Here is a 15,192-nt window from a genome sequence, read left to right on the forward strand (position 1 = left end):
TTGTAATAAATGTGTAGTAAATAGTAATTTTGGAAAAATTGAAAATAACTGATCTTTTTAGAAAAACTTTTCAATATATAAATGATAATTTTTAAATATATAAATGATACTTTACATCCTTTATTTCCAATATATAAATGATACTTTGTAAAGGATAAACTTTTTTAAATAAAGATCATTTATTTTCAATATGTAAAATTGTAAATGACTCTTTTTAATGGACAAAACTTTTTTAAAAAAGATCCTTTATTTTCAATATATAAAACAATAGTATCTCTGGTTTGTGAAGAGGTTTAAAAGATTTGATTTGACCGCCTATCTCACCAAAATGCACTTATAGTAATCATTTTTTTTATTCACCTTAAATATATCAGTATATATGATAATTATTGTGATATTTTTCATCAAACCATAAAAGTAATGTAGGTATCTCTAAAAACAAAAGACTATCTAGAAACAACCAAACTCAAACCATAAGCAGAAAATAAGCGGTTGTGGTCGTCCTGTGTGACCACTGCCATCCCTAATGAACTATAAGAATCATCATACAATAAACGGTTGCGGTCATCCTGTGCGACCACCGTCGCAGAAGAATCATGTTAATAAAAAAAATTACTTATAATATGATAACTATATGATATGTGTAACTATCAAACTAATCAAATTAAGTAAATAAAATGCTACAATAAACTTGGTCGAAGAATTAGTCATTTTTTTAATCAATTTTTTGTTAAAACTTTGTTTGAATCCTTGATGTTTTTTCTTAGTTATCTTGGTAAAAACTTGATACTTGTAACACCCGCGACCCGAGTTTTGGTTAAGAGAGTGTCGACTGACACCATAAGAGTCAAAAGATTCAAAATTTTGGGGTTACCTTTGACTCGACACCCCCTTAACCAGAACTCGGTTTGAAACCTTTGACTCGGTTCAAGTTCGAGTTCGGATCGGTTAAATGGACAAAACCTAGGGCTTGCATATAAAGGGAGCTCGACACCTAGAGGTTTCTGGTTAGCCATTTTTGTTCGAGAGAAGGTTTTTGTGCCTGTTTTGGTATGTTATGAGCATTGTAAATGAGATATGAGCGTGGTGACGTTTGGAGGTTGATGGAAGGCTTGGATCTTGATGTTTCAATCAAAAAAGACGTGAGTGCGGGACCATGGCATATTTAAGCGATTAGATGTGTGTTTTTTGTGATTGATTGATTGGGTGCTTGCTTGTACGTGTTTGTTGTGGTGTTTGTGGTCTGTTGAGGTCGGATTTGGCATTATGGACGAGTTAGTGGCGATTGGGGGCCAAGTTTCATCGAGGAGAGACCGACTGAAAATGCCCAGTGCGTTGGTGTCGATCGACACTAGGTGGCGGCTTCGTGGTAAGTTACGAAGATGTCGATCGACACCATCTAGGGTTTTGGCGGTGACATGTGCGAGTGTCGAGGAGGGTGTCGGTCGACACCAAGGTTCAATGTCGAGGGTGGCAAAAAGGGGTGTTGGTCGACACTAGTGGTTTAACATTATCTGGTTTAATTATATTGTGCATTGCTTGTGTTTGTCTTGTCACTTGTGTGTATAGCCAAGTAGATTGGAGGATTCACTCAATAAGTCTTTTTGGAAATACTTATGCATCTCTTTTGTGTTGTGGTTCTTGTAAAGGTAAAGTGTGATCATAGAATCAAGGCGATGAAGAGGAGGATGTTCTAGTGGCTTGTTTGATTGATGTCTGACTTCTGTTAGATTGCTAGAGTCGGGACATTAGAATGATGTTAGTTTTTTTATTTGCTTCATGAAATTGATGGTTATTTGAGTTGTTATTTTTTAATCATGTTGTTGATTATTGACAATTGGTTTATTAGTTATTGGATTATTATTGGATAATGTATGGTTAAGTGTTTTGGTATTTCCGTTGTTTGTATTGATTGTTGTTAGGTTGATAGTAAGTTCGGGATCACTAGTTATTTTTTCTATTAAAAAACAGGTCAGTCGTTTCTGTTTGGTATCAAAGCCTTTATGTTTCTAGATTTGGGTTCATTGTGCTTTGCGTTGTTGATGTTGTGGATTGCATGCTTTAACTGATTATGTGAGTTAGTCAATTGTGTATGGCATGGGTTCCTAGAACAACCTCTTCGAGCCTTCAATGAGATTCCACGGTATGTTGTATATATCTATGTATGGTTTGGATTTTTTGCTTAGTCTATTCTTGGTAGTTCAGATGGTTAGAAGAGCTGTATAAGCGGGATGCGGTCGTGCTCGTGGACGGGGTCAAGACCCTTTGGCCATTAGGACTATGTATCAAAGTGTGATGGTTGAGGGTGTCAATGAGTCGCATGCATTTCAGGAGGGACCAGAGGGTTTGGGCGGTGGAGGTGTCGATGGGGAAGTTGGAACTGGTGTGGGCGGTGTTGGTGTCGGGTTGGCCGGTGGTGTTGGGGCTTCCAAGTCGGGGGGTCGCAGCAGGTGGAACCCCTGGTTGAGATGACCGCATTGCAGGCTTATTGACGCAGCTCTTGGAGAAAGTTTTGGGAGCTCTTCCTGTGCGGGCTCTTCCGGTGCGGGCACCGGTAGAGATCTGTCGCATTACATCTGTATACTGGAACAAATGCATAAGATCTGTATGGTTTCATTCACTAGTGGTATCGACTCTACTGTGGCTGATGCATGGGGATGAGGATGGAATACAGCTTTCAGTCCCTCAGGATTCCGGATGAGTACCAGGTTGACCTTGGAGTTTACTATCTGGTAGATGATGCTGATGTGTGGTGGAGGTCGGTGGGTGTTAGGAGAGTGCAAAGGGAGATGACATGGGGTGACTTCATGGAGGAGTTTAGCCGCAATTATATTCTTGGAGAGGCATTAGATCAGATGGAGGTGTGGTTCTTGCAGTTGAAGCAGGGTTTCGGTCGGGTCATGTGTTGGATACGGGGTCGGCGATGAAGTCTGAGGAGTCTGAGGTGAGGCGGTCCATGAGGGTGCTTCGTAAGGATTTAAGGGTATATTACAGAGGGAGGAACTACACATCACGAGGGTAGATTTAGTTGAGACCGCAAATAAGATCGAGGACATGAGGGCATAAATGGTGACAGTCAGTGTAGCGATTGACTCGAGGAAGGCTCAACATCATGGTAGTTCTTACAAGGGTGGCAAGTCTGCACAAGGAACTAAGAGGAAATGGGAGGGCACGCAGAAGCCGAGTGGTGCGGGATGCTACAGGTGCGGTAGCATGAACTACATGTGGTGAACTGTCCTCAGAGCAGTGCCCTGATGGCAGCTCCGACGGTAGTTCGAGTTTGTTACCACTGGAGGGAGCCAGGGCACATCAAGCCCAAGTGTCCCAAGTTGCACCAGATGGTAGTGGTTGTGGTACAGTATGGAGTGCAGCCAGAAGTGCAGCTGGGAGTGCAACCGGTGGGGCGGATCGAGCTGATACCCCGAGAGTACCCGACCGAAGAGACCAGTTGAACCAGTACCTAAGCGATCACATGTATAATTTCTGAGACTCAGACTTTGGTAAATTTTAGTAGTCTGGATTTTAGGATTGCTTATGATAAAATGCTAGGGTTCTTAACACATGAGATTTTTGTAGGGACCTTAATTGTGAGCGAGTTTAAGTCTCACGTCTTGTTTTATTCTGGAGCAACTTCTTGCTTTATTACCCCAGAGTGTGCCGAGAGAAGCAATATCAAAGGGAATCCCAGTGAGCGGTTTAGAGCCATTAAGGTTGCGGGAGGCAAGTTCCTAATAGTTCTTGGACGTGCGAGAGGGTTAGATATTTAGGGAGTGTCGTGATCTCAGCCATATAGGCAGGGAAGATGATCAAGAAGGGTCGTGAAGCCTATTTGGTTACTATTTCAATGTCGGAGTTGGTGGGGCAGTCTATGGTTGGAGGTATTCTGGTTGTTCAGGAGTTCGAGGATGTGTTTCAGTTGTTATAGAAGTTACCACCATCTATGTCTGAACCCTTCACGACTGAGTTGGAACCGAGATTGACGTCGTTATCTTAGGTACCTTACAGGATGGATCCAGTAGAGATTCATTCATCCTAGCGTGTCACCGAGGGGAGCGTCGGTGTTGTTCATTAAGAATAAGGACGAGAGTTCCGCTTGTGCCTTGATTATTAGAGTTTAAACTGGGTCACTGTGAGAAATAAGTACCCTTTTCCCAGGATTGGTAAGTTGGTGGATCAGTTGAGAGGTTCTATTTGGTTCTCCATAATTAATCCGATGTCGGCTTATCATCAAATTCTGATAGATGAAGTAGATGTAAGGAAGACGGCTTTCAGGACAAGGTATGGGTATTATGAGTTCATGCTGGTGTCTTTCGGTTTGACTAACGCGCCAGCAAGTCAGCAACGTTTATGAGATTGATGAACAATGTGTTAGAGAAATTTTTGGACGTGTCTGTTATTGAAAAAATGTAATTTTTTGCTAGGTTTAGCAATCATAAATAAATTTAAGGGTTTTCAAGTGAATTTTAACCCTTTGTTTCATTATTTTTCTGTTTAGCGTTTTGGACATGCTACGTTATATTAAAAAAATTGATTTATTATAGCGTTCCAATGAAAAAATAAGTCATTGTGTGCTATCAAATATCCTTTATTGTACATTTCCAAAAGGACGAAGGAACATCGATACGAAGGAAATTGTGTATGCTATCAATTAGAAAAACCCACTCCACCCCACTGATGTTTCTCAAAAGTCTCTTCATCAAACACTCTTTTCGCATATTTCAAAGGTATCCTCGATCCATGATTAATCCCAAATATTCCAACATGTAGGATTATTAACCTTCCTAACATCTTCCTCTTATCATCACTCCAACTGTCACTCTTCTCGCTCTTTTGGCAAAGGTCTAAAGCCGATTTCAACTCATCCAAAGATGGTCCATCCACTATAGATACTTTCATTTCTTTCCAAAACTCTTTATGGTCAGCATCAAAAGTGTCCAATGGATCAAATGGATCACAATTTAGACCAGTAGTTTCCTCAAATTCATGCAACAGAAATCTGAGTGGTTGACCATCAATAATAAACCAAAACTCATGCCTAGCATCGACTGCCAACTGATTTGTGAGGAAGTAATGTACCATCTTGGCTGACCATACATACTTCTCTTCATACAGCTTAAGAAAGACCCCAAGAGATGATTCCTTCAATGCATTTCACACATCTTCTCCTATTTTACTTTTCATAGTCCAAAGTTACTCAAAAAGCAGCTATGATTCATGCTCCTGTTCATGCTCCTTATTTGAATAGGAGATTTCCCTTCTTCATATTGCCGAGGAGGGTAAAGTAACATTCCTAAACACAAAACAAATATATTATTATTAGTCATTCGTAAACACAAAACAAATCTGTGACAAGAGAATAAAACTGCAATCAAATCTTATTATATAAAGTTGGGTTTTGATAGTTAGCCATTAACAAGATTTTGACATGTGTCAAGTTATCAATCTCAGATTTTGACATGTGTAAAAATTAATATTTAATAGGAGAATTTGATTACAACAAAAAATAAAATATTTTGTTTAAAAAAATATTAATGATATAAACAGATAATTATCAAAAATTACAGAATTCTAAAAAAATACAAAGTTTTTTAAAATAATTATAAGGAGATTATCTTATTATATAAAGTTGGGTTTTGAAAGTTAGCCATTAACAGGATCATGACATGTGTCAAGTATACTGATGAGATGTTGACATGTGTCAAAAATTATTACTTTTCAAAACAGCTAATTAAGATAATAGCAGTATCTATATCTAAAAAGAAAATTTCTAAATCCAAAAGGAAAATTAGCAAAACTAATATATTTTTCATTGTGCGCTAATTATATTACGTGTTTTGTCAATTAGATTTTGACATGTATAAACAAAAAAATAATTCATTAAACATGTGTATTATTATTAATCAATAAATAGGGAATAACAAATCTAAAACGAATAACATTAGTTATATCAAAAGAATTATAATTTTTGAAACGTACTATGACAGCTAATTAAGAAAATAACATTATATCTACATAAATTTACATGTTTATATCGAAAACTTTGATCTTTGATTTTTTTCTTATATAATTTTGCTATCTATTGTGGGTCTTTGATTCGTGCAGGTTCTTCAATGGAAGCTATCATATGCAATAAAATGGAATCAAAATATAAAAAACCTGCTAAATTAATCGAAGATGGAGACACTGATGGAGGTTCCAAAAGTGATTCTACAGTTAGTAGCGTTATAAGTTTCGAAGATTAGTCGATGGTTAGTGTTTCTGGTCAAAATCTAGAGTTTTCTCTTCTGGATAATGTCAATGATTCCGGTACTGAAACAAAAGCTACTTGATCGAGTAACTGAGAAAATATTTTCAAATTTGGAAAGTTAGAACGGTAAACCATTTTAAAATTGGTTTCAAACCGGATTTATGTGGTTTTTTATCTGATTTGGTTCGTAAACCGTTTAAACCCAGGTATATAGAGAAATATATAAGAACTTTTGATTTGGGTAGAAATAAGTTGAGAACTTACGATTCGAGAATATTTGAGACGAGGTCATAGTTCTAAGTAGTTTTGGTACAATGCGATACTTATGAGGAATAAATATGTCACCGATCCTTTAACGTGATTATGACATATGTCATGTTTTGGATTGTTTATAAAGTTTCTATTTTTGTATGTCTGAATTATCTAAGACTTATAAATACTATCATGATTATAATTTTCAAATTTTTATTTTTCTTATGTTATATAAATTTTCTTTCAATTTCTCAATAAAAAAACTTTTATTGGGTTGGTCATAAAATCATTGTATTCGAGTAGATAATTTTCACCAGTTGTTAATCCAAAATATCTTTGGAGTAAAAAAATTCATGGTTAAAAAAATTATGTCACAATTTTTTTTTAGTTATTATAAGAACTATAATTATGCCAAAATGAAAGTAAAGCAACATAAAATATGTTTAATTTGTTTAAAAGACATTTTAGAGGTGGTGATAAAGAGCACACTTTTCCATAAAATAATTTTGGGTGTAAGAGCATATTTTTAATGGTAAATCATACAGTAAAATTGTACGTTGTTATTAATTATATGTTGTTTTAATAAATTTATTGCATGTAAAATATTTTGTAATAAGTTGTGAAATGTTCTTGAAATTTGACAATAATAATATCTGTAATGATGAGTATTTGGCAAAATTTTTGGTGGGGTATAACTTAGCATTAGATTATTGTAATAATTGTTATAATATATTTAAAATATAAAAATAGAAATAAGTGGATGAATGTAAATACAAATATGATATTTTCTCTAACTAAAATTATTTATATATTTACTTCTGGAAATATATATTTTTTAATATTTTTTAAAACAAATTTAGGGTTTAGGATTTATTTTCTTCGACAATTTTAAAACACGCACATCGTGCGGACCATTATCTAATAAATAATAAATCTGCGACAAGAGACAAAACAACTGAAAAAATAAATTAAAAAAAATCTGTGACAAGAGCAATCAAATTGCAATCAAATCTGTAATGAAATCGGTGACAAGGGACAAATACAACTGCAATAAAACTATCTAATCAAACAGATCTGTAAAGAAAATCAACAACCAAAAGATGAAAACAACGACAACAACAATCCCATATGTAAACGACGACCCAAAAAAACCGGAAATGCTTTTCTGGCTAAAAGGTAGTTCAGAGGGAGACAAACCTTTCGTCTCAGAAGAACCCGCCGTTGTCGTCGTCTTCAACTGAGGGAGACTCGCCATCATTGCAGAAAACAACAAACCTTTTGTCGTCGTCGCCTACGAAGAACCCTTCGTCGCATGAGAAGAACCCTTCCTCGCCGACGCTTGATAAGAGAATCGAGAGAGAGAGAGACACAATCGAGAGTATCGACGACGGAGAGGAGAAACGAGAGATCCAACGACGAAGAGGAGGACCGTCGACTTGAGAGGAGAATCAGGAGAAACGACGACGGAGAGAAACGAGAGTCGCCGAGAGCCATTGATTTGAGAGGAGAATCACCGATGACGGAGAGAAATGGGAGTCGCCGAGAGAGATTAGGTTTTTCTAATTTTAGATTTTTATGTTTTTTTTTGTTTTTTCTGGTTTTTAATTAATGTAAAAATGAAACGGTGATTTCTGGTTTTCTGGTTTTTTTCTGGTTTTTTTTAGATTAGGTTTTTTCTGGTTTTTTCTGGTTTTATGTTTTTTTTTTGTTTTTTCTGGTATTTCAAAAAAAACAAAATGTAATTAATTTATATAAAAAAAAATAATAATGGCAATTTTGTTAATAAAAATGAAAAACAGAACTATAAGATCTTCTAAGAAAAGATTTGAGTCATTTTAGTTATGTCATCCATAATGGAGTCTCATTCTAGTTATTTTCACAAAGATATGAATCATTCTAGGTAATTTTCACCCAAAAAAAAAAGGTGACAATATACCAATTTGACGCAAATTTAGCAATTACTTGCTAGATTAACATTCCATCATATCCAATAACTAGAATGACATAATTTTTATGTAAAAAGACTAAAACCCCAGAAACCTTAAAATTTCTTCTTTTTTTTATGAAAAAATGAAAAACCAAAAAATTATAGTATTTAATATTTTGATTTAAAAATATGATTAATGGAAAATAGAAAATGATTAAAAAAATATGATGTTTATTTTTTTAATATAATTTATAAAAATAAAATATGATTTAATCTAATTTATAAAAGTAATATTCAAAAATTGTTGATAAAAATGTTATGTATAAAGATATGATTTAAAAATATGAAGTTTAAGATTATATAGTTTAAATAAGTTTTATAAAAATGTATGATTATAACAAAAAATAATGTATATAAAAATATTAAAATAAGATTTATGAAAATATAATATAATATATAAAAATAAACTTTTTTCTATGATTTAGGGAAATTAAAATGTAGAAAATATGCTTTAAGTATATCAGTTTTAAAATATGATTTATAAAAAATATAATTAATAAAAATATGACTGAAAAAAATATAACTTAAAATTAATCTGTTCTCACTATATTTACATTTTACATCTAATAAATTTGTTATCAAACACTTGATTTTTAGAAGGAAACAAAAAAAAAACTGTCATAACATAAAAAAATCTGTCATAACATATAGTGTTCACATAGGTCATTTTAGCAATTTTTTAAAACGTTATAAATCTGTTATCAAACGACAGATTTTTTGTTAACTTAAAAAAAAAACTTTTATCAATAGAGGTCAACCTAGTAATTATTTCTCCGTTAAAAATGTGTCATGTTACGACAGATTTTTAATCAGGAAAATAAATCTGAAATAACTGTGGAAAATAAATCTGCCATAAACTAGATCAAATATGTTATATATTGTGAAAGTCTATGGTGTCTTAAAAAATAAATATCTCATCAATTATAAATCTACCATACTGTAGTTATAAAATATGTCGTCCAAAATAAGTTTGTCATAAAAAATCTCTCATACAAAAATAAATTGGTTGTGCAAAACCAAATATGTCATACACAAATAAATCTATCACAACTAGTCCAGCGGACTTTTGAAAATATTTTGATTTTCTTAAAAAAAAATTTAGGAGGATAAATTTGACTTTATTCTTTTTCCTAATAAAGCAAAAAGAGGTATTTTAGACACAAAAAAATAACTCATCTAACCCTCACATTTAATGAGTTACTTTAGTAATTAACCTCTTAATTTGAGTCAATCTAATTTTTCTCCCAAAAAAGTAAATAAAAAAATGGTAAAAAAACAAGAAATTTTTTTATTTAATAGGCCTGGGCGTTCGGGTACCCATTCGGGTTTGGGTCAGGTATTTTGGATTTTCGGATATTTGGTGATGCAACATATTTTACACTCTCGTTGGGCTTCGGTGTTGAGTTTCTTGCCCAACAAGTTACGGTGGTGTCGGCTTTGGTGTTTACTTATTTTCCAATTAGGCTTTATGTTAGTTTTCTATTTCTTTATGAGAGAAGAATATTCTCTTTGCTTTTAGATTTCGTTTGTGTTAATCTACATCTCTATATATAGAGATCGTGGACTCCATTGTAGGACAACTTGCTTGATAAAAGAAAAAAACCCAAAAATAGGTAGTTTTAACTACCCAAAAGAGCTTGTCTTAGAGCCCTGCAAGAAGGACTTGCAAAAACCCTTGTTGAGATCGATTCCTGGAAGAGATCCCAACTCTATCTCTTTTCTTCCACACGTTTTATCATCACCTTCGTCTTCTCTCTTGATACTCTGTTTTCCTCACACCAAAACAGAGCAACCCTCCACCTTTGCTCAGCCTTCGTCTTCTCCGTTAAAACACCGCCCCCTCTCTCTAGTTATAGCTTCCGCCCCTCATCATCTTGTATCAGATTCATACCGCTCCTGGTGTTATTTCTTCATCTTTCACGATGGCTCCAAAACCAGAGAACCAAGCTTCGATTCAAAACTGGGATGAATTATCCAAAGCCTTACTCACGATGCAGGAGAATTTCCAGACTTCAATTGCTACTTCCATTCAAAACTTGTGTGATGTGTTGACGGCAAATCACCAACAAGCTGGTAACAACGATGTGTGGGAAATATACTTGAATGATTATTATGTTCAGTGTTTACAACATATATATAGTATACAGGTAAAACCCTAGGATAATTTAATTACAATTAGAACCTCATATTATACTACGCTTACACGCCCCCTCAAGATGGAGGTAGGGGACGAACTCCAATCTTGCTATTCAGAGTTTGAAAACGTGGTCATGGTAGAGGTTTGGTGAGAGTGTCGGCTAACTGATCCTGGGTGTGAATGTGAGACACACGGAGAGCACCATCTTGGATGTAACCACGAACAAAGTGATAATCAAGGGCAATGTGTTTCATGCGTGAGTGGAAGATGGGGTTAGCACATAAGTACGTAGCGCCCATGTTGTCGCAGTATATGGTTGGCGGTGAGGGGAGTGTGATGCCCATCTCAGTGAGGAGATTGCAGACCCATCGAAGTTCGGAAGCCGTGTGTGCTACTCCTCGGTATTCGGCTTCAGTAGAAGATCGAGCTGTACCCTTTTGCTTCTTGGATGACCATGAGATAGGATTACTACCAAGATAGAGGATGTAGCCATTGGTAGAGAGATAGTCATGGCGATCACCGGCCCAATCTGCATCGGAAAAGGCATGGAGAGTGAGAGGTGTACCAGACCGGAGGAAGATCCCATGTGACGATGTTCCAGCGAGATAACGGAGTATACGCTTCACGGCTTGCCAGTGCAGGTCAGTGGGGTTGTGCATGAATTATGACAGGCGATTAACCGCAAAGGCGATATCAGGACGGGTGAATGACAAGTATTGGAGCATACCAAGAACCTTGCGATATTCAGTAGCATTCACCAATGGCGTTCCAGAAGCAAGTGTGAGCGGAGGTGACAGAGCCATTGGTGTGGAAACAGGCTTTGCAGCGAGCATCTTTGTTTTGGTCAGGAGGTCAATGGTGTACTTGCGTTGCATTAGGTGTAATCCGGCAGGTGTACGAATGGCCTCAATGCCTAGAAAGTAGCTGAGAGTGTCGAGATCTTTGAGAGAGAATCTGGTGGCAAGCAACGTGATGATGTGCGAGACGAGTTCAGGACTACTACCGGTGATGAGGATGTCATCCACATACACAAGCATGTAAGTGATGTGTCGACCCTCCCTATGAATGAAGAGTGATGCGTCCGCAAGTGAGTTCTTGAAGCCAATGGAGAGAAGGTAGTTGCGTAGTTCGTTGTACCAAGCGCGTGGTGCCTGTTTAAGGCCATAGAGAGCTTTGTTGAGGCGACAAACATGGTGTGGTCGATCCGGATCAACGAAGCCGGGGGGTTGAGCAACATAAACTTCATCGTCTAACGTTCCCTGAAGGAAGGCATTGTTGACATCAAGTTGGCGAATTGGCCAGGAATGATGAACCGCAACATCAAGAACTGTACGAATGGTGGTGGACTTGATCACCGGACTGAATGTTTCGTTGTAATCACGGCCTTGCTGTTGCTGAAATCCTTTGGCGACAAAACGTGCTTTATACTTGTCAACTAAGCCATTAGGAAGATATTTCGTTGTAAAGAGCCACTTACAGCCTACGAGGTTTTGTGACGGATGTGGAGGGACTAAGTCCCATGTACGAAGACGTACCAAGGCATCGATCTCGGCGCACATGGCTGGGCGAAACCGTGGATCCTGAAGAGCTTGTGTCACAGTCGTAGGTTCCGGCGAGTGCGTGGTAATGGCGGTGTAGGTGAGCTTTTTGGTTGGTTTTCGGATGTTGTTTTTGGCACGTGTTTGCATGGGATGACTATTGACTTGAGGAGGGACAGGATTTGGTAATGGTGGGGGATTGTTGGGTTGTGGTGGTGGGGGTGGAGTGAGCGGTTCTGGTGGAGGTGTCGGAGTAGTTGGTTCCGGTGGTTGTGGTGTTGGGTTCGGCGGTTGTGGAGATGGAGAGGGAGAGGGAGATGGTGTAGCGGGGAGCGATGGTGTCAATGTGGGTGGAGGATTTGTGTTGGTACGTGAATCATGGGAGCATGTTAGACCTGGTTGGGCTTGTGGTTGTGTAGGTGGGTTTAGGATGGGATTTATTGGGCTTGGAAGTGGGCCTGGTATGTTTTGGGAGCCCGCCAGATTGTCACAAGTTTGAGTTTGAGTTGAAGGACGTACCTGTGAGCGGGGAGACGTGGGTGGCATTGGCCGACGGTGAAGGTCCAAGCTTGGTGGGACCGGCGACGAGTGTATGGGTGGAGGGCGACCAAGGGGAATGACGGTGGCCGGCGGGTCCAATGACATCAGCGGAGACGGAGTGTGAGAGGCACAAGTTGGTGGTGTAGCAAACGGGAAGCTGTGCTCGTCAAATGTGACATGACGAGAGGTGTAAATGCGACCGGTGCTGGTGTTCAAACAAAGATACGCACTTTGGTGGGAGGATTAACCAAGAAAGACGCAACGTTGAGACCGGGCATCAAGTTTGTGATGCGCATATGGGCGCAGCCAAGGGAAGCATGCACACCCGAAGATCCTGAGCTTGTGGTAGTTAGGAGACTTGTCAAAGAGTTTCTGGAACGGTGAGACAGAGTTGAGAACCGGAGTGGGCATGCGATTGATGAGGTACACGGCTGCAGTGAATGCGTATGTCCAATACGACGTAGGCATTGATGCGTGTCCAAGAAGTGTAAGACCGGTCTCCACAATGTGTCGGTTTTTCCTTTCAGAGATGCCGTTGTGTTCAGGAGTGTGTGGTGGAGTGGTAAGATGTGCAATGCCATGAGCGCTTAAGAAGGGACGGAGAGCGATGAATTCCCCGCCATTATCAGAGTATAACGTACCAATCTTGGCGCTGAAGTGATTCTCGACCAGGGCAGTGAACGCAATGAAGGTCTCCTTCACTTGGGACTTCTATTACAGCGGATAGAGCCATGTATGTCGGGTGTAGTGGTCTACAATCACAAGATAATATTTAAAATTATCCACCGATGTGATTGGAGATGTCCAAACATCAGAGTAGAGGTATTGGAGAGGTGTGTTGGAGGTGATGGTATTAGAATAAAATGGTTGCTTATGGCTTTTATTAATATGACAGTCAGAACAAGACATGTCTTTTTGTGTAGACGAAGAAAGCGGAAGAGTAAACTCAGAGATAACAGCTTTTAAAACAGGTAGGGAAGGGTGACCCAATCTACAATGCCACGATGAAAGACTCGGCTTGGAGGTTGGTGAAGCAAACATCGAGACCGGCGGATTGTCTGGCCACTCATACAACTCGTTTCTAGTCCTTCCTTGGAGTAACCGGTCCCCCGTGCTGAGATCCTTCACCTGAAAATTTGAGGGAGAAAATTTCACAGATACTTGGTTATTGTTGCACAAGCGATAAACGGAAATTAGGTTTTTGTGAATATTTGGCACAAATAAAACATCTCGTAGGTGTAAAGAACGAGAAGATGTAGAGAGAGAGGTGGAACCGGTCTGGGAAATGGGAAGTGTTGACCCATCGGCGATAGTCACGCCATCACCTCCTTGGTACAGTTGGTGTAGTGCCAAGTTGTTAAGGTCCGATGTGAGGTGGTGTGTGGCACCGCTGTCAAGAACCCATGGGGCCGCACCGTACGGAGCCGTAACAAGGTTTGCACGGGGCTGCCATGGAGCATACGAGCCTGGTGATGGCTGAGAGGACTGAGAGGTGAGTTGGAGCTGCAGCTGTGAACACCGACGGGCACTATGACCGTGAACGCCACAGATTTGACAGCGTCCGTTGTAAGGTCGAGGAGTGCGTTGATCTTGTCGAGGAGTGAACTGCTGGTTCTGTTGCCAGTGTTGGTTGGAGCGGTTGTTGGTGTTGCCTCGATTGTTGGAGTGACCACGGTTGTTGTTGTTGTGCCGGTTGTGTTGTGCAACATTCGCGGTGATGGGAAGAACCGAGGCGGAATTGGTGTTGGCGAGAAGATTTGCTTCAAAGAGGATCAACTTCTCGTGAACTTCAGGGAGAGAGGGAGTGGTGTCACGTCCTTCAATCTGATGGACGACCTGCTGGTAGTCATCAGGGAGACCCTTGAGGAGTTTGGCGAGTTGATCATCATGTTCAACAACTTTGCCAAGAAGCGCTAGCTTGTCGTACAAGGCAACAAGACCTTGAACATAGTCATCAATGGAGCGAGTTCCTTTCGTCCATTGAGTAAGTTGGTTTTGCAACTGGAGGATGTGGCCACGACTCGGTTTGGCGTAGGTGGCGGTGAGGGTGGACCAGATCTCACGTGCAGTTGTGGCACGAGAGACAATGGGTAGAACGGAGGTGGAGATAGCTCCAAGGAGTGCACTGTAGACAAGTTTATCTTGTCGACGCCAGAGGGAGAACGCGGGATTAGTAACGGTGGCATCAGCTTCGGTTATGGTTGGGGTTGGGACCGTCACGGTACCGTCGAGATAAGTGGCAAGGTCATATCCATCGAACAAGGCATGGATCTGACGAATCCACATGAGGAAGTTTGTTGCAGTGAGTTTCATGACATTAGAGGTGTTGACATGAACCAACGAAGTGGTGTTCGTCACAGCAACGATATCGGCAGTGGAGAGGTTGGATGTGGACATCTCGTGGAAGCGAGGGTGGAGGCGGCGAGATCGAAAAGAAAAAAAAAATAAGGGTTTTTTTTTTTTTTATTTAGGTATCGAAGGCTCTGATACC

At 39.0% G+C, this 15,192-nt stretch overlaps 1 long non-coding RNA gene across 1 annotated transcript; it reads left to right on the forward strand.

Annotated features, from left to right (window-relative positions):
* The first annotated feature begins 288 nt into the window (after positions 1 to 288).
* Positions 289 to 4,482, forward strand: LOC147941228 (uncharacterized). The gene is made up of 2 exons (XR_015561243.1): positions 289 to 3,474; positions 3,577 to 4,482. It is a non-coding gene; the product is annotated as an uncharacterized LOC147941228 (long non-coding RNA).
* Positions 4,483 to 15,192: the final 10,710 nt, after the last annotated feature.

Source organism: Camelina sativa, chromosome 7 (assembly GCF_030686135.1).
Source record: "Camelina sativa cultivar CO46 ecotype springtype chromosome 7, ASM3068613v1".
Classification (NCBI taxonomy): Eukaryota; Viridiplantae; Streptophyta; class Magnoliopsida; order Brassicales; family Brassicaceae; genus Camelina; species Camelina sativa.